Below are 23525 nucleotides of genomic sequence, written 5' to 3'. Positions count from 1 at the left end.
ATCTCTTATCTTCAAATATTTGGTCTTTGACCCCCATTCCTGATACAGGACTCCTAAATCCCTTGGAATTTTCTGGGTGATATCAGTGTCTTTTGTTCTAATGAAGAGACTCTGGGTGGGCTCTGGGTGGATGGTTCCTGGAATGGGATCGGTCACCAGAAAGACCAAGCCATGATTAGAAGCTTGGAATGTTCATTCCTTCCCTCCCTCCCACTCCCCATTCTCTACAGAGGGGAGAGCAACAGGAAATAGAATTAGTAATTGATGATGCCTACATGATGAAGACTCCATAAAAAAAGTCCCAACACTATGGGGTTCGGAGAGCTTCCAGGTTGGTGAATATATCCACATATTGGGCGGACGATGTACCCCAACTTCACAGAGACAGAAGTTCCTGTGCTCAAGCCTCTCCCAGATCTCACCCTATGTACCTCTTTCTCTGGGTATCCATCTGTATCCTTTATCATATCCTTTATTATATAATAAACTGGTAAACATATGTAGGTGTTTCCCTGAGCTCTGTGAGCTGTTCCAGCAAATAACAGACTCTAAGGAGGAAGAGGTCATGCGAACCTCCGATTTGTAGCCAAGAGAAGTTATGGGTAACCAGGGACCTACCACTTAGGTCTGGCACTGACGTGGAGGGGAGTGTCATTGGACTGTGCCCTTAACCTGTGTCGTCTGATGCTATCTCCAGGTAGATAGTGTCAGAAATGAGTTAAACTGTAAGATGCCCAGCTGATTTTGCAGAACTGTTTGGTATGGGAAAAATTCCCACCATTTGGTGACTAAACTATCAGAAGTGAAGTGCTCTGTGTGATTAGTAAAGGAGAAACACAGAAGGAAGACTGAGTTTTTCCTATAAAATAGTATGCATCAATGTCAAATTTTCTGAATTTCATAATGATATAGCAGTTATAAGAATGTCCTTGTTCTTAGAAAATATTCACTTAAGAATATAGGGGTATAAAGCCGCATGATGTCCTCAACTTACTTTCGAATGGTTCAGAAAAAAATAGCAGTTGGAGAGGGAGTAGAGAAAAAAAAAGAGGGAAAACGTGTGATAAAGCAAATGTGACAGGACATTAATTGGTAAATCTGGGTGAGAGATCTTAGAAAATTTTTGTATTCTTTTTACAATTCTTTGGTAAACTTAAAATTATTTCAAAATAAAAAAGATTTTTAAAAATAGCTGAGCTTGCAAGAAAGAGGAGCTCCTCTTTACCAAAAAGAAAGTAGGAACTGTGTTAGGAAAAAGAAGGTATGGTGTAGAATGAGGGAAAGCACAAGGAGCCCAGGAAACAACTTGGGTTGAGGAGACAGCGCTGTAAGACTGAGGCAGACAAAGGGATTAGAACTCTCTGGAGAGACAAAGAGCCACACAAAGAGAACTCCAGAAAACTTCCAAGGGTTCCCCTTGAGAATTCAGCTGAGTACTGACAGTAACTGCATATGAGGGAATTTCATAAGGCCGGGGAAAGAAAGACCAGAAATGATTAGAGGTCAGTGCGTGGCACTGGGGCTAGGAATAGGGCCTATTTCACAGCCTGACGGAAAAACTCTGTGATTCACAGCAATTGGGTAGAGGATCCAGATAAGTCCTCACTCAAGAGTGGGGAATTATTCGCCCTAGATTGAGCACTACTCAAGCACTACCTAACAGATCTTAAAAGAAAGTCTCAAACTGTTTTCAAGTAACTTAACTGCATCCCAGACTAAGTTTAAAATCATTTATAGAAAAACAAAAATATCCAACACCCAAAAAGATAATGTTCACAATGTCTGGCATTAAATAAAAAATGACCAGGCATCTAAAGAAACATAAAAATATGACCCATAATAAGGAAAAAAATCAATCAAAACCAACCTACCTCTGAGAAAGATATTAAGATACTATAATTAAGAGACTAAAACATTAAAACAATTATTATAATGTATTCCATATATTCAAAAAATTTAGATGTGAAAAATGTAAAAAGATCCAAATCAAACTTCTGGAAATGAAAACTATAATATGTGAGATGAAATATACAATGGATCTAATTAACAGCAGATTAGATGCTGCAATGAAAAGATTATTGGCCTTGAAGACATAGGAATCAAACTTTACAAAATAAAGCCTAGAAAGAAAAAAGAATTTAAATAATGAACAGAGCATCAGCAAGCAGTGGGACTACTTCAATCAGACTACCATACCTATCATTTGAGTCCTTCAAATAGTGGCAGGATGGGGAGGGTAGAGAAAAAATATATAAAGAAATAATGACCGAAAAATTCCCAAATTTGTTGAAAACCGAAAGTCCAGAGATCCACGAATCTCAATGAATTCAAGCACAAGAAACATGAAAAACTACATGAAGGCATATCATAATCAAATTATTCAAAACCAGTGATAAAAAATAAATGCTTAAGTACAAAAGAAGATAAAGATAACAGCAGATGACATAATAAACAAAGCAAACAAAGGCAACGGACCATGATTTTTAAAGTACTGAAAGAAAAAATGATCAACCCAGTGAAGATGTCTTTCAAAATCAAAGGTAAAAGACATTTTCATACATACAAAGCTGAGAAAATATTTCACCATGCAGTCCACATTATAATATTTTTTCAAAAGAAAGTCTTAGGCAGACGGAAAATAAATCACACTATATTAAAAATATAGCTCTACACAAAGCAAGTACTGAAAATGGTAACTTCATGAGTGTTAGATATTTTTCTCATTATTTAAATCTTTAAAAAAGATATTTAAACAAAAATAATAACAATGTAGTATGGGACTTATAACTTATGCAGAAGTAAAATGTATGACAACCACAACACAATGATCGGGAAAGGCGAAATGGAAGTAAATTATTTATTTAAAGTTCTTACACTACAAATGAAGTGATATATTATCACTTGAAGATAGATGTGACAAAAGGATGCATGCTATAAACCCTAAAGCAGTCATGAAAATAGCAAAGCCATTACCATTAATAAGCCAACAGAGGAGATAAGATGGAATAAAAAATTTCAATTAATCAAAAGGAGGAAAGGGGGATAAAAAGAACAGATAGTATAAACAAAAAATGGCAAGACAAGATGACAGATTTAAATCTAACCTTGAAATTTTGCAAATGTGAAAATCCTTCTCTTAGGGCAGAAGATTTTTGAGAGACTTTTATTCTTTTTCAAAGTTGCTGGTCCATAAGAAAAAAAAGCTCTAAGCTACTATATATGTTTTTTATAAAATATCATATAAACAAGGTTGATCAGATGTATGTGTGTATTTTAAATATGTAATAAATATATATTAAAATATATTAAAAAATGAAAAAAAAATACCCAAGTACCCATACATCTTGAGAAGCAGCAGATTACTAATACTTTGAAGACTCCGCTCCTCTCCACCCCAGGCAACTACAATCTTGAATTCTGAATTAATCATTTCCCTGCTCTTCTTCATGGTTTTACCAGATGGTTATGAAACCCTGAAAAACAGAATTTTTACACATTTTTTGATTTTATAAAAATAGGATCATACTGTATATATGAAATGATTTGCTTTTTCACTCAACATTATATTTTTTATATTCATCCATCTTGGCGTGTGTAGTTCTAGTCCATTCATTTTTAACACATTCATTTATTCTTCTATTGATGGGCAAATGAGTGTTTAGAGTTTTAGTCTTAGAAACAACACTTAAGAACATTCTTGTACATCTCCTGACTTAAATGAATATCTGTAGGAGTGTAACTGCTACATAATGTTTCCAGATTTTATGGTCACTCTGTTATTATCCCTATTTTATTAATAAACTGAGGCTTAAAGAGACTAAGAAACTTGTTCGAGATTATATATAACCAGGTAATGGAGTTAAAATCAATAAATTCTACTCCTACTTGAAAGAAAAAACTCAAGGTTAGGTAGCTCATATTCCTGAAAATAATTATTAAAAAGAATACTGACAGTGTGTGAGGGCTCCTTTTTCTCCACAGCCTCTCCAACACTTGTTGTTATTTGTCTTGTTGATGATAGCCATTCTAACAGGTGTGAGGTGGTATCTCACTGTGGTTTTGATTTGCATTTCCCTAACAGCTAGTGAAGTTGAGCATTTTTTCACATATCTGTTGGCCGTTTGTATGTCTTCTTGGGAGAAGTGTCTGTTCAGGTCCTCGGCCCATTTTTTAACTGACTGTTTGTTTTTTGTTGTTGAGTTGTATGAGTTCTTTATATATTTTGGATATTAGCCCATTATCGGAGGCATTTAATTAAAAAAAGAATACTGATGGATAATATTTTATCTTGTTTTACATGAAGTTCAAAGAGTAGGTCCTAGTAATTGAGTCTAGTCAATTTTACCTCTTGACCACTCACAGAAAATTAATCACCTGAAGATCACATGACTACAACTTCCATCCTGTTAAAATATCCTGCACTTCACCGTTCCTGAAAATTCTACTTAAATATTTTATACTTAAATATATTGGGATGTGTGTAAACTGTGTATGTATAAAATAACAAAGATAATAATAATGCAGTTCTCATTGTGACAATTTTAAATTACAAGCATTTTTATTTCTTCCACTACTAAATTTGGTTTTGGAATTACTTATTACCAAAGTAAGCGTAATAAACATTTTTAAAAATACTGTATTCATTTTTAGTTATTTGAGAATACTTTCAAAAACTGTTTTGTGTGTCATCTAAAACAACCAAATAATGTCTAAGATACTCAACATTATTCTTGCAGTTAAAAAGAGTACCAATCCAAAAGTTTTTATTAGCTAAGTCAACTAATAACTATTTAGCATTGCACAATCCTTCAATTTAAAAATACTTATGCAGAGAGGATTCTGGGAAGATGGTGGAGTAGGAAACACCAAGAATCTGTCTCCCTACCAAGACAACAATTACACTGGTGGCCTCTGTCTGATGTAACTATTTTGGAACTCTGGAGTCCCTTGCAAGATTGCAGCTTCCAAGAGAAGACCTGAACTGGTGCTTTCAGTAATTTCAGTCTATTTTAATTCTTAGCTCACTAGCACCTACCCTTCCCTTAACCCCAGACACATGACAGGCAGCTGTGCACACATTTCTGGAGAAGCTTACACAGAGTTTATGGTAGTCAGGTGGAATAAAAGAACTCTATCTTCCAAATATTGAGGGTCTGTACTCTTATTGCTGATTACTGCTTCTAATCACATAGTGCAGACAAAGAGGTGGACACCCATTGTTTTTCCATCTCCCTTCATTGTTGCAAGACCCTCCCCCACTGGCTGAAGTGACAGCTCATAGATTTAAAGGGCCAGCACTCTTTTTTCCTCCTCTTCATTTTTTGCTTTTTTCCTCTTTGGGGAACCAAACATTAAAAACTAGCACATTAAAAAACCACTGCTTCTACAAGGAAAATTAGAAAGTAAACATGCATGCCTCAAAAAAGGCTCAGAAAAGACCTGAGCAGACATTCAGTTTATGCCTCAGTAGGATCATCAGCACAGGAACACCCTACAACAATTAGAATAATAATAATAATAATAATAATAACAGCAAACTCTGGGTAATGTGGAAAATTTGAATTCCAGAGTTACCACCAGAGTTGTTAGATTCAAATGTCCAGTGTTCAATAAAAAAAATCACAAGGCATACAAACAAATAGGAAAGTATGGCCCGTTCAAAGCAAATAAATAAAAAAAGGTCTTTGAAAGACTTAATGGCAGATATTCTAGGCAAAGACTTTAAAACAACTATCTTGAACATGATCAAAGAACCAAGGAAAGATGTAGAGAAAGCCAAGAAAACAATGTGTGAACAAAATGTAAATATCAATAAAGAGATAGAAAAATCTAAAATAAACCAGAAACAAATGTGGAGCTGAAAAGTACAATAACTACTATGAAAATTAACATGAATTCAAAGTCAGACTTGAGCAGGCAGAAGACTCAGTGAAATTTAAGAAGGGACAATGAAAATTATGGAAACCCAGAAACAGAAAGAAAATAGACTGAAGAGTGAACAGAGTCTAAGGGATCTATGGGACACCATCAAGCAGAAGATAGGAAGAAAAAGGTAGAGAGAATATCTGGAAAAGTAATGGCTGAAAACTTCCCAAGTTTTAAGAAAGACATGAAATAAACATCCAGGAAGCTCAACAAACTTCCAGTAGAATGAACTCGTAAGACCCATACCAAGACACATTATAATCAAACACTAAAAAGAGAATCTTTAAAGCAGCAAGAGAGTGAGTCATCACATACAAGTGATCCTCAATAAGATTATCTCCCAGTTTCTTATTAGAAACTTTGGAAGCCAGAAGACAGTGGGCAGATTTATTCAAAGTGCTAAAGAAAAAACTGTCAATCAACAATCCTGTATCTGTCAAAACTGTTCTTCAAAAGTGAAGGAGAGAATAATGACTGGGGGAATCCCACATATTAACATGACTAAAAAGAAATGGAAGAATCTGGGCGTGGCTCTAGAGATCCATGGGCTGGAGGAGATGTTATCACAATGTCTGAGGAACTTGGAGGCTGTGAACTCCAGGCTCTGTGGGGCAGAGCTGAGTCCAGAGGCCAGGAGGTCTCTGGAGAAGGAGAAAAACAGGTGAAGAACAAAGCCTCCAACTATGAGAAGGAGCTAAAGTTGCTTCGACAAGAGAAATGGAAGAACACGCTGCTCTCGGTGGCCATCTTCATCCTCCTGACCCTCATCTACCCCTGATCGACAATGTGAGCCTGAGATATCTCCAGCCAGCACAGGCTTTCTCTCAGCAGCCTGCTCATAGCCAAGCAGTCCCTTCAAGCCTCAAGAGGGTCATGGTACAGGGGCATTTCTCCCTGACCCAGACACTGGAGCATGGCTTCCTGCTGGCCCCACCCCTGCTGCCTCTCGATCCTGCTGTGGGGCCTGAGTCTCCAGAAGGACTTTGTGCTGGCTCCTTCCTTAGCCCAAGGGAGAGGCAATAAAGAACACCCAGGCTGCTTCATAAAAAAAAAAAAAAAAAAATTTTTTTTTAAAGTGAAGGAGAAATTAAAACATTCCCAGGCAAACAAAAGTTGGAGTAAATTCAAAAGTTGAGGATCACCACTAGACCTGCCCTGAAAGAAATGTTCAAGTGAGTCTTGCAAGGTGAAAAGAAAACACACTAGACTGCAAATGGAACCTAAAGCCATATGGAGAAATAAAAATGTCAATAAAGGTAAAATACATGGGCAGTTATAACAGCTAATATTGTAACAAGCATCTATAATCATACTCTTTTGTTTTCTATGTGATTTAAGAGACTAATACACCTAAAGAGAAAAGCAATTCATGTAAAAGCTAGTATTACTGTAACTTATGTGTTTAATTCCAAATCTTGTTTTCTACATAATTTAGGAGACTAATGCATTTAAAAGAATTATTAGTTTATATATTGGGACACACAATGTATAAAGATGTAATTCTGTGACATTAACAACCAAAATGGGTGGGGATAGAGCTGTAAATGAGCGGAGTTTTTGTATGTTAAGCTGGTATAAATATAAATAGTTATAATTTTGGGATATTAAACATATTCCACGTGGTAATCACAAAGAAATTAAGGAATATACACAAAAGGAAATGAGAAAAGAATTTAAACATTTCACTACAAAAAAAATGAACAAAACACAGAAGACAATAATGCAGGACAATAATGCAGGGACAAGAAAGCTACAGGATATATAGAAAACAAATAACATAATGACAAGCTCCTTCCTACTGTAATTACTTTAAATGTAAATGTATTAAACTAGTCAATCAAAAGACAAGAGATTCTCAGAATGGATAAAAACACATGACTCAACTATATGTTGTCTTCAAGAGACCAATTTAAGATCAAAAGACACAAACAGTTGAAAGTGAAAGGATGAAAAAAGATATTCCATGCAAATAGTAACCAAAAGAAAGCAAGGGTGGCTACACTAATACTTTCAGACAAACCAGACTTTAAACAAGAAAAGGTTATAGGAGACAAAGAATGACATTATATATTAATAAAAGCTTCAATATAGCAAGAACTTAACAATTATAAACATTTACCCACTTAGCAACAGACTCTCAAAATATATGAAACAAAAAATGGTAAAATTGAAGGGAGAAATAGACAGTTCTACCATATAATTGGAGACTTCAATACCCCAGCCACAATAATGAATAGAACAACAAAACAGAAGACAACTAAGGAAACAGACAACTTAACACAATAAACTAAATCTAACATATATTGAACACTACCCAACAACAATGACATACACCTTCTTCTCAAGTACACATGGAATATGCACAGGATACACTATATATTATGCTACAAATTAAGTCTCAATAGACTTCGAAAGATAGATACCATACAAAAAATATTCTCTAGGCACAACAAAATGAAGTTAGATCAATAACAGAAGTAAAACTGGAAAATTTACAAAATTGTGGAAATTAAACAATACACTTTTAAACAACAAATATTTGAAAGAAGAAATCAGAAGAGAAATTAGAAAATACTTAGAGACAAATGAAAACAAAAACACACCAAAAGTTATGGAACACAGCAAAACCAGTACTAAGGGGAAAATTTATAGCTATAAATGCTTACATCAAAAAACCAGAAAGATCTCAAATCAACAACCTAATATTACAACGTAAGGAACTAGAAAAACAAGAATAAACTAAGCCCCAAACTAGCAGAAGGAAGGAAACAATAAATATTAGATCAGAGATAAATGAATAGAGAATGGAAAAACAACAGAAAAATCAATGAAACTAAAAGTTGGTTCTTCGAAAAGATCAACAAAATTGACAAATCTTTAGCTAAGTAGACTAAGAAAAAAGGAGAGAAGACTCAAGTTACTAAAATCAGAAATGAAAGTGAAGATATTACCACAGATTCTACAGAAATAAAAAGGATTATAAGAGAGTACTATGAACAACTGCATACCAAAAAATTGTATTACCTAAATAAATGGACAAATTTGTAGAAACACAAAACCTACCAAGATTAAATCATGAAGAAATAGAAAATCTAAATAGACCTATAACTAGTAAGGAGATTGAGTCAGTAATAAAAATCTCCCAACAAAGAAAAGTCCTGGACCTGACAACTTCACAGGTGAATTCTACCAAACATTAAAGAAGAATTAATATTAATCATTCTCAAACTATTCAAAAAAATTGAAAAGAAGGGAACACATCCTAACTTATTCTATGAGACCAGTAAAACCCTGATATCAAAGCCAGACAAGAAAACTACAGACCAATATCTCTCATGACCATTGATACAAAAATCGTCAACAAAATATCAACAAACAAAATTCAATAGCATATTTAAAAAAATAACACCATGCCAAGTGGGATTTATTTATGGAATACAAAAATGGTTCAACATTCAAAAGTCGATTGGTGTAATAATACACACATCAACAAAATGAAAGAGGAGAAAAGCACACAATCATCTCCACTGATGCAGAAAAAGCATCTGACAAAATTCAATACCCTTTCATAATAAAAACAATCAAGTAGAAGTAGAAGGAAACTACTGCAACACAATAAAAGCCACGCCACATATGAAAAACCCATAGCAAACATACTCAATGGTAAAAGACAAAGCTTTTCCTCTAAAATCAGGAACAAAGTAAGTATGCTCACTTTCACCATGTGTATTCAACATAGTACTGGAAATTCTAGCCAGAGCAACTAGGCAAAGAAATAAATAAAGAAATAAAAGGCACTGAACTTGGAAAGGAAGAAGTAAAATGATCTGTTTGCAGTTAATGTGATCTTATATATAGAAAACCCTAAAGAATCCACTAAAAAGCTATCAGAACTAATAAATAAATTCAGCCAAGTAGCAGGATACAAAGTCAACAGACAAAAATCAACTGTATTTCTATACACCAACAATGAACAATCTGGAAAAAAATTACAAAATCAATTCCATTCACAATAGCATCAAAAAGAATACTTAGAAATTATCTTAACCAAGGAGGTGAAAGTCGTGTTCAGTGAAAACTACAAACACTGATGAAAGAAATTAAAGATGACATAAATAAATGGGAAAACATCCATGTTCATGGACTGGAAGATTTAATATAGTTAAAATGTTGATACTACCCAAAGCAATCTACAGATTCAATGCAATTCCTATCAAAATCTCAATGATTCATTTTGCAGAAATAGAAAAACACATCCTAAAATTCATATGGAATCTCTAGGATCCCCAAACAGCCAAAACAATTTAAAAAACAACAACATAATAAAACCTGGAGACTCACACTTCCTGATTTCAAAATTTACGATAAACCTACAGTAATTTAAATAGTGTTTAGCACTGGCATAAAGACAAGCATACAGACCAATGGAATAGAATACAGAAACCTCAGAACTAAACCCTCACGTACATGGTCAAATCGTTTTTGATAAGGGTGGCAAGTCCATTCCAGGGGAAAAGACAGTCTTTGCAACACATGGTACTGGGAAAACTGAATAGCCACATGCAAAAGAATCAAATTGGACCCTTGCCTAACACCATATATAAAAATTAACTCAAAATAGATCAATGACAGAAAAGTAAGACCTAAAACAATAAAACCTTTAGAATAAAACACAGGACAAAAGCTTCATGACACTGGATCTGGCAATGATTTCTTGGATATGATACCAAAGGTACAAATAAAAAAAGAAAAAATAGACAAATAGGACTTCAGAACAATTTAAAAATCTTGTACTTCAAAAGACATTATCCTTGTTAGAAAAAATGCAATACTTTAAAAATCATGGATTAATACAAGATCCCTTCCAATGTACAAGATAGGCCTATGGATTTTAATGTAACAGAATAAGAAATATTCAGTGATATTGTTTCAGGTTCTATTTTACAAAAACATTTGAGAAACTATCACTTTGTGTAGTTTTAATTTAGTATCAAAGATGAATATCTACAATTATCTGAAAAGGTTGCTAAAGATACTACTTCTTTAAAAAAATACACTATCCACAGAGTAAATAAGCAACTCACACAATGGGAGAAAATATTTGCAAATCTTATATCTGATAAAGGATTAATATCCAGTATATACAGAGAATTTCTAAAACAACAAAAACACAAGCAACCTGATTCAAAATGAGCAAAGGACTTTAGTCAACACTTCTCCAAAGAAGATATATTAATGTCCAATAGCACATGATGCTCAAATCACTAATCATTAGGGAAATACAAATCAAAACTTCAATGAGATCCAACTCATCCATTAGGATAGCTACTATAAAAAAAAAAATTTAAAAACAAAAGGAAAAGAACAAGTGTTGGTGAGGATGTGGAGAAATCAGAACCCTAGTGCAATGCTGGTGAGACTAAAAACTGATGCAACTGCTAATGGAAAAGAATACAGCAGTCCCTCAAAAAATTAAAAACAGAAGTTTCATGTTCCAGCAATTCCACTTCTAGGTGTATACCTAAAACAACTGAAAGCAGGGTTTTGAAGAGATATTTGTACATCCATGTTCATAGCAACATTATTCACAATATCTAAAACATGGAATCAACCCAAGTGTATATAAACTGATGAACGGATAAGCAAAATGTGGTATAAACAAACAGAATATTATTCAGCTTTAAAAAAGAAGGAAATTGTGCAATGTTACAATATGGATGAACCTTGAGGACATTATGCTGAGTGAAATAAACCAGTCACAAAAAGACATTGTAGGATTCCACTTAATTGAGGTGGTTAGTCGTCACAATTCATAAAGACAGAAATTGTGATGGTGGTTGCCAGGGGCCGGGGGGAGGGGAGAATACAGAGTTTTGTTTAATAAGTATAGAATTTCAGTTTTACAAGATGAAAAGTGTTATGGGGATAGATGATGGTGATGACTGCACAACAAAATGGAGATATTTAATACTACTGTATACTTAAAAATGGTTAAGACAGTCAATTTTATGTTATGTATATTTTATCACAGTAAAAAGAGTTATAATAATTTGGTATCAATTTATTTCACAAGTCTCAATATGCTTTTTAACAATCCTGTTTTTAATCACATTGTTATCTAACATGGCTCTTTATTAATTACATGGATGTTACGTAAAACACATTTTTAAATGTGGAGGTACTTAAACCAACACCAAAGGCATCTTTAGATTACTCTTTTTTTTTTTTTTTTTTTTGCTAGTTTCAATGGGAGGGAATAATCAGATTACAACAAAACTGAATCAGATTATAACATAAAAGAAATTTAAAGCTTAATTGTATTTCATTAAACATTATAATAGCTCATTTTTAACTAGATGCATACAAATTTTATATATGCTATAGATAAAATTAACATGAGGTTAAATAGTTTTAAACTATTTTAAACCTATAAAATCTTGTAAGCTACAAAATACCTAGAGCATCAAAAGCTAACATTCAGTTTTAGGGATTGGAAACTCAAGGGTCTTTAACAGCTCTGTTGAATGTTGTTAGAATGGTATTTCAAATATGTCCTGTAATTTGAATTAAATATTACCTAAATAATGCTGAGCTTGGGGAAAAAATGTTAAGAATATATCCAAATCTAGCATAACAGTTTAATGTTCTATTGTTTGTTGCCTTAACAAAAATGAGTGTTTACAACAAATTTAGAAACCACCCAGAGATTCAAACTCACAATGAAATTGCAGTGCTATATTGCACTACTTGACATCGGTTGTTATTCTCCAAGGAGGCAGAGAAGACAATCTTATTAGCAGTAAAACTGGATATCTGCTGTTACGCCCACCTGACCAAAAATCCTCTCTTGCAACATATATTACCTGTGAAAGGTAACATAAACTAATCAGTGCTGACTCACTCCTTAATCAGATTTAAAAGAGAACTATAAAGAGAATTAGGGCCTGAACTATCAGACAAGTGACTTTGTGTAAGTTTGGAGTGGGAGGGGAGATGGAGGCACACGTGTGACAATACATGGGCGTTGTCCTGTCCTACTACAGTACGTCAGTGAGAATTCTTGTTATGAAAACTCTCTCTTGGAAAATTCACTGTATAAATTCAAGGAGAGAAATCATGAGATTTTAAGAACAGTAACAACAGCAGGGAAAAACCTTTTTCTCTAGTAGAATTAATTTGGTAGGATAATGGGAGAAGTTTTTCATAAGTGCTTAGGGTGAAAGGTTAAGTCTCTGAGAAGCTAGGTTCTGAGAATAATGCACACCTACTCTATATGAGAAAGGAGATCAACCTGTTTTGCTCTTCATTCAGGGGAGAGGCAGGACAAGGGAAGAGCCCGAGGGAGCATGCTATGTATTACGCCATGGAAGTCATCCAGGCGTTCTATGTACAATCTTTAGTAAGAAATTTAATGCAAGCCATATTTTTTAAAGCAAATTACATAATGAAATATTTATTCCAATTCTGGTCAATGTTGATCTCAGAAAATGTTTATTTATGCTAATTGCCAGATCAACTCATTTTTAGCATTTCACTTTCTTGATTAAATACACAGGAAAAGTTTAATTGTGAGGTATAAGAAGTCTAACAAAATTAATGTATTTCTATTTTGAGAACAAATTAGAAATAAGTTCTCAGCAGCTCGATACCTTTGAGTTTGATACCCATTTATTCAAGGAATACCATACCTTTATTATATTCCTCACTTAATAAATCACTTATCATTTTAGATGTACTTTATATCACTTTATTACAAATTAAGCAATGAGAAATAGCATGAATCTAATAAGTTATTTTAAACATTGATATTTTGGGGGTGGCCGATTGGCTCAGTTGGTTAGAGCGCAGTGCTCATAACACCAACGTCACTGGTTCTATTCCCACATGGGCCAGTGAGCTGCGCCCCCCACAACTAGATTGAAAACAACGACTTGACTTGGAGCTGATGGGTCCTGGAAAAACACACTGTTCCCCCCCACAAAAAAATATATTTTTAAAAAAAGTTGGTACTTCATTATCTCAGCATCATTTTTATCTTGACTTTATTATTTTAATAATCTCTTTCAAATGTGTTCTTTAACTTCTCAGTGATTTTTATAATATTCTTCAAATTAGTATTAATGCATTAATTTAATTTTAAAATAAATTCATATTTTTTCTGAAAGTAATTCAATCTTATTTCACTGATTAGTTCCACCAATTAGGTCATATGGCAATATTTCATCCAAAATTGGAAATTCAATGAGCAAATTAGCCACTTCAACATTTTAACAAAAACATACTTAAAGGATATAAGATGAAAGCATTTAATCAAAAATATTCCTTTGGGAAGGGGATATCAAAATAAAATTTTTCCTAACACTTTCAGAGCATATTGAATTAAGGTAACTAAATGAAAGAGCACATTGAATTAAGGTAATGATAATTTTATTCAAATCTTAGTAAAGCTTTGAATGACTAATGGGTAATAAATCCCTTTGCAAGTCAAGTGGTTTTCAATTCTTTGGTTTCTATCAAATTGAAAAATGAACAAAATGAGCTACCAATTAATTTGTCACTGAAAACAATTTCTGATATTATGTCACCATATGCCTTTTTTTTTTTTTTTTTGCAAATGACATGGAAGGAGTTCAAAGAAGTCCCATCTTATTTATGTGAATGAGGTTTCTAAGCAATTACATCCATAACTCTGGAAAATAAGAATAAATTTGAAACTGAATCCAGTCTCATTCCAACCATAAGTAATATTCATCCAGATACATAATCTAATCAGGGGAGAAAAAGTCCCATCCATTAAAAGATTCATTGCCATCAAAATTTTACTTTTAATTTTTAGCAATTATCTAAATCTGTAACATATTTATTTTGATAAATTGTATACTACTAATTGTAATAAGGAGCTAATATCTAAAATATATAGAGAACTCATACAACTCAACAACAAAAAGCAAACAATCCAATTAAAAAATGGGCAGAGAACCTGAACAGACACTTCTCCCAAGAAGACATACAAACGGCCAACAAATATATGAAAAAATGACCAACTTCACTAGCTATTAGGGAAATGCAAATCAAAAAACCACAATGAGGTATCACCTCACACCTGTTAGAATGGTATCATCAACAAGAAAAATATTAACAAGTGTTGGAAAGGCTGTGGAGAAAAAGGAACCCTTATACACTGCCAGTGGGAATGCAGACTGGTGCAGCCACTATGGAAGGCAGTGTGGAGAGTCCTCAAAAAATTAAGAATAGAATTACCATATGACTCAGCAATCCCTCTCTTGGGTATCTACCCAAAAAAATCTGAAAACATTTATCTGTGAAGATAATATGTACACCAATGTTCGTTGCGGTATTATTTATGGTAGCTAAGACATGGAAACAACTAAAGCGTCCTTCGATAGATGATTGGATAAAGAATATGTGGTATATATACACAATGGAATAATACTTGGCCATTAGCAAAGATGAAATACTGCCATTTGCGACAACATGGATGGATCTTGAGATTATCATGCTCAGCAAAATAAGTCAGACAGAAAAAGTCGAGAACCATATGACTTCACTCATATGGGGGATACCAAACTGAAAGCAACAAAGGAACAAAGAAACAAAAACTCATAGAGACAACAGTTTAGTGGTTACCAGAGGGTAAGGAGGGGAGGGGGGGCGAGAGGGTGGTAAAAGAGGGTAAACAGGGTCAACTATAAGGTGATGGAAGAACTGACCCTGGGTGGTGAGCATACAATGTGATATATAGATGATGTGTTATAGAATTGTACAATTGAAACCTATGTAATTTTACTAAGCACTGTCACTCCAATAAATTTAATTAAGACAAAGAGTTGTAATACTAAAAAGTTGATTACACTTACAGCCATAAGTGACAGATTTAAAAAACAATTTATTTTCATATTTTTGTGATAGATAAGTATGATAGTGTGATTGTAAAAGGACTTTTTAGCATTAAAATATATTAAAGGAAGATAAAATTAAAATTATGTGAAGGAAGTGTATGGAAAGTTTGAGATTAAGGATGTATAGAAACCTCAACTTCTGAATGTCAAAAAAGAGGTATTTACTTTTTTTTCCCTTCTTCCACCCCCCCTCCCTCCAGTTCAAGCCGTTATTTCTCAGTCCAGTTGTGTAGGACACAGCTCCCTGGCCCATCTCCCTGGCCCATGCTGGTATTATGAGCCTTGTACTCCCCACCGTCTGAGGCAATCGGCGGCTCACAGCAGCTCTCTCACAGGGCAGCTGAGAGCTGTTGTTCACAATCTTAGCTGTAGGGGGCGCGGCTTACTAGCCCATGTAGGAATTGAACCAGCGACCTAGGCATTAGGAGCACAGCCCTCCTACCACCCGAGCCACCCGGGTAGCCCTATTTTTTTTTTTTTTTTTTTAATGGATGATCATCGAAGGATATTACGATTCCATTTTACATTTTTTTAAAGAGTGATACTAGTTTTGTTTAAAAATTCACATTTATAATACATTGAAAATTACAACCTTTACAACTCTATAAACATGATACATTTTTGTTAGTTGTAAAATACGCGAGGGGATACGTAATTTTAAAACATTGATTAAGAAAATCTTAATTCTCAAGACATGACTAGAAGACCTTGTACAAGTCGTAACCTTTGAAACTGAGTTTCCTAAACTGTAAAAGGAGTATAATATTCATTCTACTTCAAGATTAAATCATACAGAATGCAATATTATATATATTCAATATGTATTCACTATACATACACACATATATATGCTTTTTGCAAAATGTAAAACAATATGGTTAAATTTATGAGTCCTTTTTATATGAACTAGACAGACCAAGGAAGACATCACATTGCAAATCTCAGCTGTAAATCATGAAAACGTGATTCATTTCCAGGGGCTATATTTTAAATTGAACATATAAATAACTAAATTCTTACATGCCACAATTCTTTAAATGTACCCCAACTATGGGAGGGTATTACAAAAACAGAATTGGGAACTAAGGCACTGAAATGAAAAAGGAGCTGGGAACTTAGATTTAGAAGCAACGCTACAGAAGGCCATCCTTACCCAGTCAATCCATCTTTTGGGGACAGTTTGCAATTTATCTTTATAATGAGCATTTTGCAACATAAATTCTAAGGCCTGCAAGCAAGGATAAGAGTAACATATGCCCATTATCTGGGCCTCCATCTATAGTTCTCAGTAGTTCCATTTAGATGGAGCTAACTACTGTATATTCCCCAAGCAAATTAAGCATACTAGATAATAACTAAATCATATTGGTCAATAAATCAACAAACCATAAGTGTTGGTGAGACGCAGAGAAAAGGGAGACCTCGTGCACTGTTGGTGAGATTGCAAATTCGTGCAGCCACTATGGAAAATGGTTTGAGGGTTCCTCAAAAAATTAGAAATAGAACTACCGTATGACCCAGCAATTCCACTTCTGGGTATTTATCCAAAGAAACCCAAAACACTAATTCGAAAAAATATCTGCACCCCTTTGTTCATCGCAGCACTATTTACAATAGCCAAAACATCGAAGCAACCCAAATGTCCATCAATAGATGATTGGATAAAGAAGAAGTGGTACATATATACAATGGAATACTATTCGGCCATAAAAATGAGTGGAATCTCACCATTTGCAACAATATGGATGGATATAAAGGGTATTATGCTAAGTAAAATAAATCAGACAGAGAAAGACAAATGCCTTATGATCTTACCTTTATGTAGAATCTAAAGAACAAAATAAACGAACAAACTAAACAGAAACAGTCTCATAGATACAGAGAACAAATTGATGGTTGCCAGAGAGGAGTGGGGTTGGGGAGCTGGGTGTAAAAGGTGAAGGGATTAAAAAAATACAAATTGGTAGTTACAAAATAGTCAAGGGGATGTAAAGTAATGCACAGGGAATATAGTCAATAATGTTGCAACAACTATGTACAATGTGGGGGGGAGCCGGGGGGGTCACTAGACTAATCAGGGGGATCACTGCATAAATTACACAAATGTCTAACCACTATACTGTATGTACACTTGAAACTAATATAAAAGAATACTGAATGTCACTGAAAAAAAATTTTTTTAGCTATATCATATTGGAACAAAAGATAATTTTGCTAATTATATATTTTATAATCTTAATTTCTTAATTCTGCCTAAAGGTTAAGCCTGATAATTTAGCTAAATGATTTGATAAACAAGTTAACAACAAGCTATTTACAAAAAAAACTGATAACCAATTTTTATTACACAAATTACATCTGTAAAATTACTGATATGCTTGGTATTTCACAATTTCTTCCAATCATCTTCCACTATGTATAATGTGCATTTACAAAATTTCTGCTTAGAAAAATTTGAAACTGATTAGGTTCATCAAGCCATGATTAGTCTTCCAGCTTCCACAACGGCAATTTTAAAGGTATTTTGCTTATACCTATTGTGAAGAAGACATCATGCTGTATTCTATGAGGTACATATAGATATATAAGACACAGTCTCTGAACTCAAGGAAATGATCAGTCTAATAACTGATACAGAAAAATTGAAAGCATTGTACAGTGACCACCACCTAAATTCTCTAACAATTTATTATACAGTATTTCCTCATATTACTGTATTTTCTTTATATTTTGGCTTTTTATGGATAATAACTATTCATCCCTTTGTACATCCATTAATACATCTTATATTTTTAATGCATTTCAAAGAAAGTCACAGACATAAGTATGGTTCACCCTTAAATATTTCAGCATACCTATCATTAACTAGAGTTTTATAATTTTTACAGATTTTAGATAAAATGTATATATATATATATATATGAAATGCACAAATCTTAAGTGTTTCATTTGCAAATTTTTACAAATGCTTATACCTCTGTAACCCAAACCCCTATCAAGACATAGAACATTAATCTCACCCAAAAGTTCCCTCGTGCCCATTCCTAGTCAATCCCCACCCCAATTCCCATCTCTAAAGGCAACTACTGTTAATTTTTTCCCCACCATAGATTAGTTTTGCAGATAATTTGTAAATCCAAAATTTAAAACACATAAAAAAGAACTTCATACGGATGGATAGACGTATATAGATACACGATAAAGTAAATATAGCAAAATGCTTAACAATTATGGTGGAAATTAGATGGATTGTGCCAGTTATCAATTTATTACCTCTAAGCTCCAAATCTACCTTTCTTTGCCCTGCTTAAGACACTGGAACTAATCTTTGTAAACATTTCTCCTTTGCCAGCTTGAGAGAGGGCAATGGAGTGACCCCCCGTAAGGTGACAGCAGCAGAGAGACACTTCCCTTCCAGATTCTGGTCCTCTGTTATTATTGTTATTCAGTGTGGGAGCCCAAAGCCCTCCTGAGGAGATGAGCTGTGGCCTGAGGTCCCACCCTGACAGTGGGCACTCCCATAGATCTTGTAGCCATGGTAGACATGCCCTTTTTAAAGACACTTGAATCCAAGTTTTGGGAAGAAAGGCCCTCACCCATGGGGTCTTTCTTCCCCATCCTAATTGTAAAAACTACTATTTGCACCTGCTACTTCTAGGACCTTTAGACTCAGAGCTCTTTTACCCCTTTCAGTAGTTAAACCACTCCTCCCCTTGTTCTAGTTAACAATTCATCATATTCAATTTTAAATAACCAGCATAGTTCTGTCTCCTGAACTCAGACCACTATAAAGGGTATTCACGGTATCCTGGATGTTTGAAATGTTGGAGGAGGGAGGAAGAGAGGAGACATATTTACAAAGATTGGCAAAATGTTAATAATTATTGAAGCTGGATGATGACTTGAGAAATTATTCTATCTCATCATTTTGTATATGTTGGAAATTCTGTACTCAGGAGTTAAGAAAAAAGCTTCATAGAGGCCAAAGCACTTGGAGAGAGCCTGGTGAAATACAGTTTAACAGGCTGACACAGAGGATGAGATTTCAGTGAGGAAAAGCATAAATAAAATATGGTGGCAGAAAACTGAAGGACATGTTTGAGCAACAGCAATTAAGTTCTCTAAAGATAAGATGTATAAAGCAAATGAATATGTTTGGTAAGATTTTCTTCCCTCCTTTTTAAACTTCACTTTACTATGTAAGTTCTTGACACTTAATTGCTTTCTTTCCCCCCACTTCCCTGTCCCTGCCCCAGCCCATACCTCTACTTACTGTCCAAGATCTAGCTCTTCCCACACTTCTCCACTTTCTATGAATGATAAATTGATCCATTTCAGATTTTTTTTGTATGTCTTAATTTTTTTAGACAATGGGCATAAATATATCAGCCTTTGGATACATTTATGGGAAAATGTAGATATGTTTGTGCTTATACAGCAGTATTTTTTACATGTAAAGCCATAAGCAGTGACATAAAACAAGTTTTCATAATCTCTAGTTAGTAGGGAATAGGAAAAAACATTGATTTATTATTTATTAACTTTTTACTTTCTTTTTATAATCACAAAATATATATATACACACAAAGTGAATGAATATATGTGTGAGTACGTCAGCACATTATCCCCAGGAAGGGATTTGTATTAATATTCTTTGTTAAGCTGGATAGTGAGTATAGTTGAACAAATAGTAAAATGAATACCCTATATTTTCCCCACCCACCAATACATTTAAAGTCCCCTTAGGCCTTTCTCCAGACATCTTTCTCACTTCTTAGAAATGACAATTGTTGTGAAATTTGATTTACAAAAAGCATGCTTATCTAATTCAAACTGAAAATATAAATTATAAAACCAGATGGACATTTAATAGACAGAACTCATAATAGAGGTAAGGTCATAGAGAGCAAATACTTCGAAGTAAAACATGTATTATGAAAATTCATAACAAGTCCATATGAATATAGACATGTCACACACATTAACATACAGACACCCCAACTGGGCTCCTCTCTCCTAACCCCCATTATTTGTAGGGTCTGAATCTGTCATTCTATCTCAAACCTCTGCATATGGGACATGCTCTTCATCCCCTTAAAATATGGCAGGTACATAAGTATTCCAGAACAGTAGACAGCAGCTGACAAATGTTCAGTGTTACCCAGGTAATGCCTCTGTGTGGGGACAGAGCCCCAGAAAGCTGTTTCCAGGCTCTCGGCCTCACATAAAAAGGTGCTGGCTCAGGTAGTAAATGGCCATCAACTGTGACTGGATGGCCATCAGCTGTGGCTAGTTGGCCATAGCTGTAACCAGTGAGCCATTGGCCACTAATATAACTGCCATGGCCTCGCTAGCAGAAAATGGTGGCTAGCAAGAAGGTGGTGGCTGGCAAGTGCGGACTGAGGTTAGCGAGGGGAGTCGGTCAGTTGGCAGAAAAGCGGACAGCAGGTCGCACGTCGTGTGAATCCAGCCTCCAGTGAAACTATAGTGGTATGACTCCCCTACCTATGGCTCCGTGGGTGTTCCTTTTTGGCCTAGCCACATCGTGTGTTCTTATGTGGGGAGCGGGACCAGAGACCCTGCAGGCCGCCCTGCGTGACACTCTGCTTTCTCAACCACTCCTGAAGACGTGGGCTTGCTCATGCTAAGTCTGGTTCAAGATCGAGGACAATGTAATGTTCATAAACATTCTTTTAAACCGACACACCTAGACTGTTAATGTGTGTTTTCCAGAATAAAAAGACAACAGTTAAGACAAGAATTGGGTTTCTTTCTTGCTGACAGGACCCTTCCTGTGTATTATCACAAACAGCTCTGCACTCCATAGGGAACACAGTGGTAAAAAAAAAAAATGCCCCCAAAAGATATGCTGCAGCTGTTCCTGCTCTGGTTGATGCCTTGCTTCCACTAAATTCTAGCAGCTGTGCAATGGAACTTTCTGTGATGAAAATATTCCACATTCTGTCACATGTGGTTACTGAGCACTTGAAATGTAGCTAGTATGACTGAGAAACTGAATTTTTAATTTTATTTAATTTTAAACAGCCATGTGAGACTAGAGGCTACAGTTTTGGACAAGGCATTCTAGAGCTTTAAAAAAAAATCAGGAACTTAAAGAACGTACGTTTGCATGTTGGGAGTTTTCTGACATAGAAGTGGCATTTGAAACCATGCAACTCATGTGTTAGATCACTTAGGGATTAAGAACAGATAAAGAATACAGGCACTCCAATGTTAAGAGGTCAGAGGTAAAGACCAACTTGCAAGAAACACTGGGAGGGGGCAAACAGTGACACAAAAAGAAAACCCGGAAAGTATGATGCCCGATTTCCAAGTTTATAAAGTGATTCAAGGAGAGTCATTCGGCTATGATAAATGCTACTGATAGATCAAAGTTGGAAAGTAAGGTGTTATGTTCCTTTCCCACAGTAACAAACCCTCTAAAACCGAAGAGAAAAATTGAAAGCTACCACTTGGCATTCATTTACCAATGATAGAGAAAAAACAGAAGTTATACCAATGTTATCTAGTATAGATATTTCATTCATATTCATTACATATATACTAATCCAGAGTAGCACATCTTCCTTTTAATAACCACATAAAGCAAGGTTTCAGAGAGCACAACAATTCTCTAAGGCAGCATTAATTATAAGTGAAAACCTCTTAAATTGTTTTACCAGCTGAGGCTGCCTGAAACAATCGGTCTCCCATTCAGTGCCACGCTTTCCTTAGAAATGCAGGTGTGACATAATTTAAAGGTCAAGATAGTTTAAAAAGCATCGTTTCCAAAAGAGAACGGGCAAAAAAGTGTCAACACTCACAGAAGACTTAGAGAAAAAGTTAGATTCGTGGACTGTGAGCTCCAGGATGGGAGGGGCTCACCTCCCACAAAGCGGGCGCTCAGTATTTTTCATTTAACTTCAAAAGAGCTGTATCTTACAGCGGGGGATGGAGGGTGGCACTACGCGAAGTTCAGGGCACTACGCCCTCCAGTACACTTGTCACCACACTCTGCGCCGCGAATGAACCCGCGAGCCTGCGGGCACCCGCCTAGTGTATCAGCACCCAGGTAGATAAAGGCAACGCCGGACGGCGCAAAACCGCATCCCGGACCTTCAAGTTAAAAGAAAACCAACCCCCTGTCCTCCCACCCGGACTCACCTTCCGGGGTAGGGAAGACTCAGGGCCCTGGCCGCCTGAGGGGGCGTCGCCGCAAACCCCTCACCTCGTCACCGGACACAACCGGGGGTGGAGGCTACCCTGGTTAGGGAAGGAGGATCCGGGAGGGCGCGGCGCGCTCGCTCGGTCTTCTGAGTCTCGGAGGTGCTGCCGCTACTTATTCTTCAGGTACCCCCCAGCGGCCCATGCAAGCGCTGGCTCCCCGGCCTCGTCGCTTAGCAACACGAGAAGCCATTCAGTCTTCCCGACACGTCAATTCCTCCCGCCCCTTCAAAGTACGAATACTGTTTTAAAAGATTTTGTTTCCGGGTCGAGCCGGCTGAACGCAGCGGAAGGTCTCTTTACCTCCCACTTTTACTCTTGCGGGAGGATAAAGTCTCATTTGTGCACGTGTGGGTGGTGTACCTAAGAGGTCTGACTTTACTCCCTTGACGCACACACTCCTCAAACACCTCTCGCCCTCGCCAATTGCTGGGCGCCATCCGGCAGTCCTTTCCT

The 23525-nt window shown here is 35.5% G+C and overlaps 1 protein-coding gene and 1 pseudogene across 11 annotated transcripts in view; one reads left to right on the top strand and one right to left on the bottom strand.

The window, feature by feature from the left end:
* WDPCP (WD repeat containing planar cell polarity effector) overlaps positions 1-23343 on the bottom strand; it is a 307863-nt gene extending 284520 nt beyond the window's left edge. For 10 of the 11 annotated variants that reach the window (XR_016020448.1, XM_088796122.1, XM_019717842.3 and 7 more), the window contains exon 1: positions 23010-23343. The gene's annotated coding sequence lies outside the window, so the exon portion shown is untranslated. The remainder of the gene's footprint in view (positions 1-23009) is intronic. The other variant, XM_074332052.2, reaches the window with a different exon arrangement.
* Positions 6423-6703, top strand: LOC109437588 (coiled-coil domain-containing protein 167 pseudogene; annotated as a pseudogene).
* Positions 23344-23525: the final 182 nt, after the last annotated feature.

Source organism: Rhinolophus sinicus, chromosome 2 (assembly GCF_057876585.1).
Source record: "Rhinolophus sinicus isolate RSI-liver-muscle chromosome 2, RSI-T2T, whole genome shotgun sequence".
NCBI classification, from domain to species: Eukaryota; Metazoa; Chordata; class Mammalia; order Chiroptera; family Rhinolophidae; genus Rhinolophus; species Rhinolophus sinicus.
This window is presented reverse-complemented; position numbering and strand designations above follow the sequence as displayed.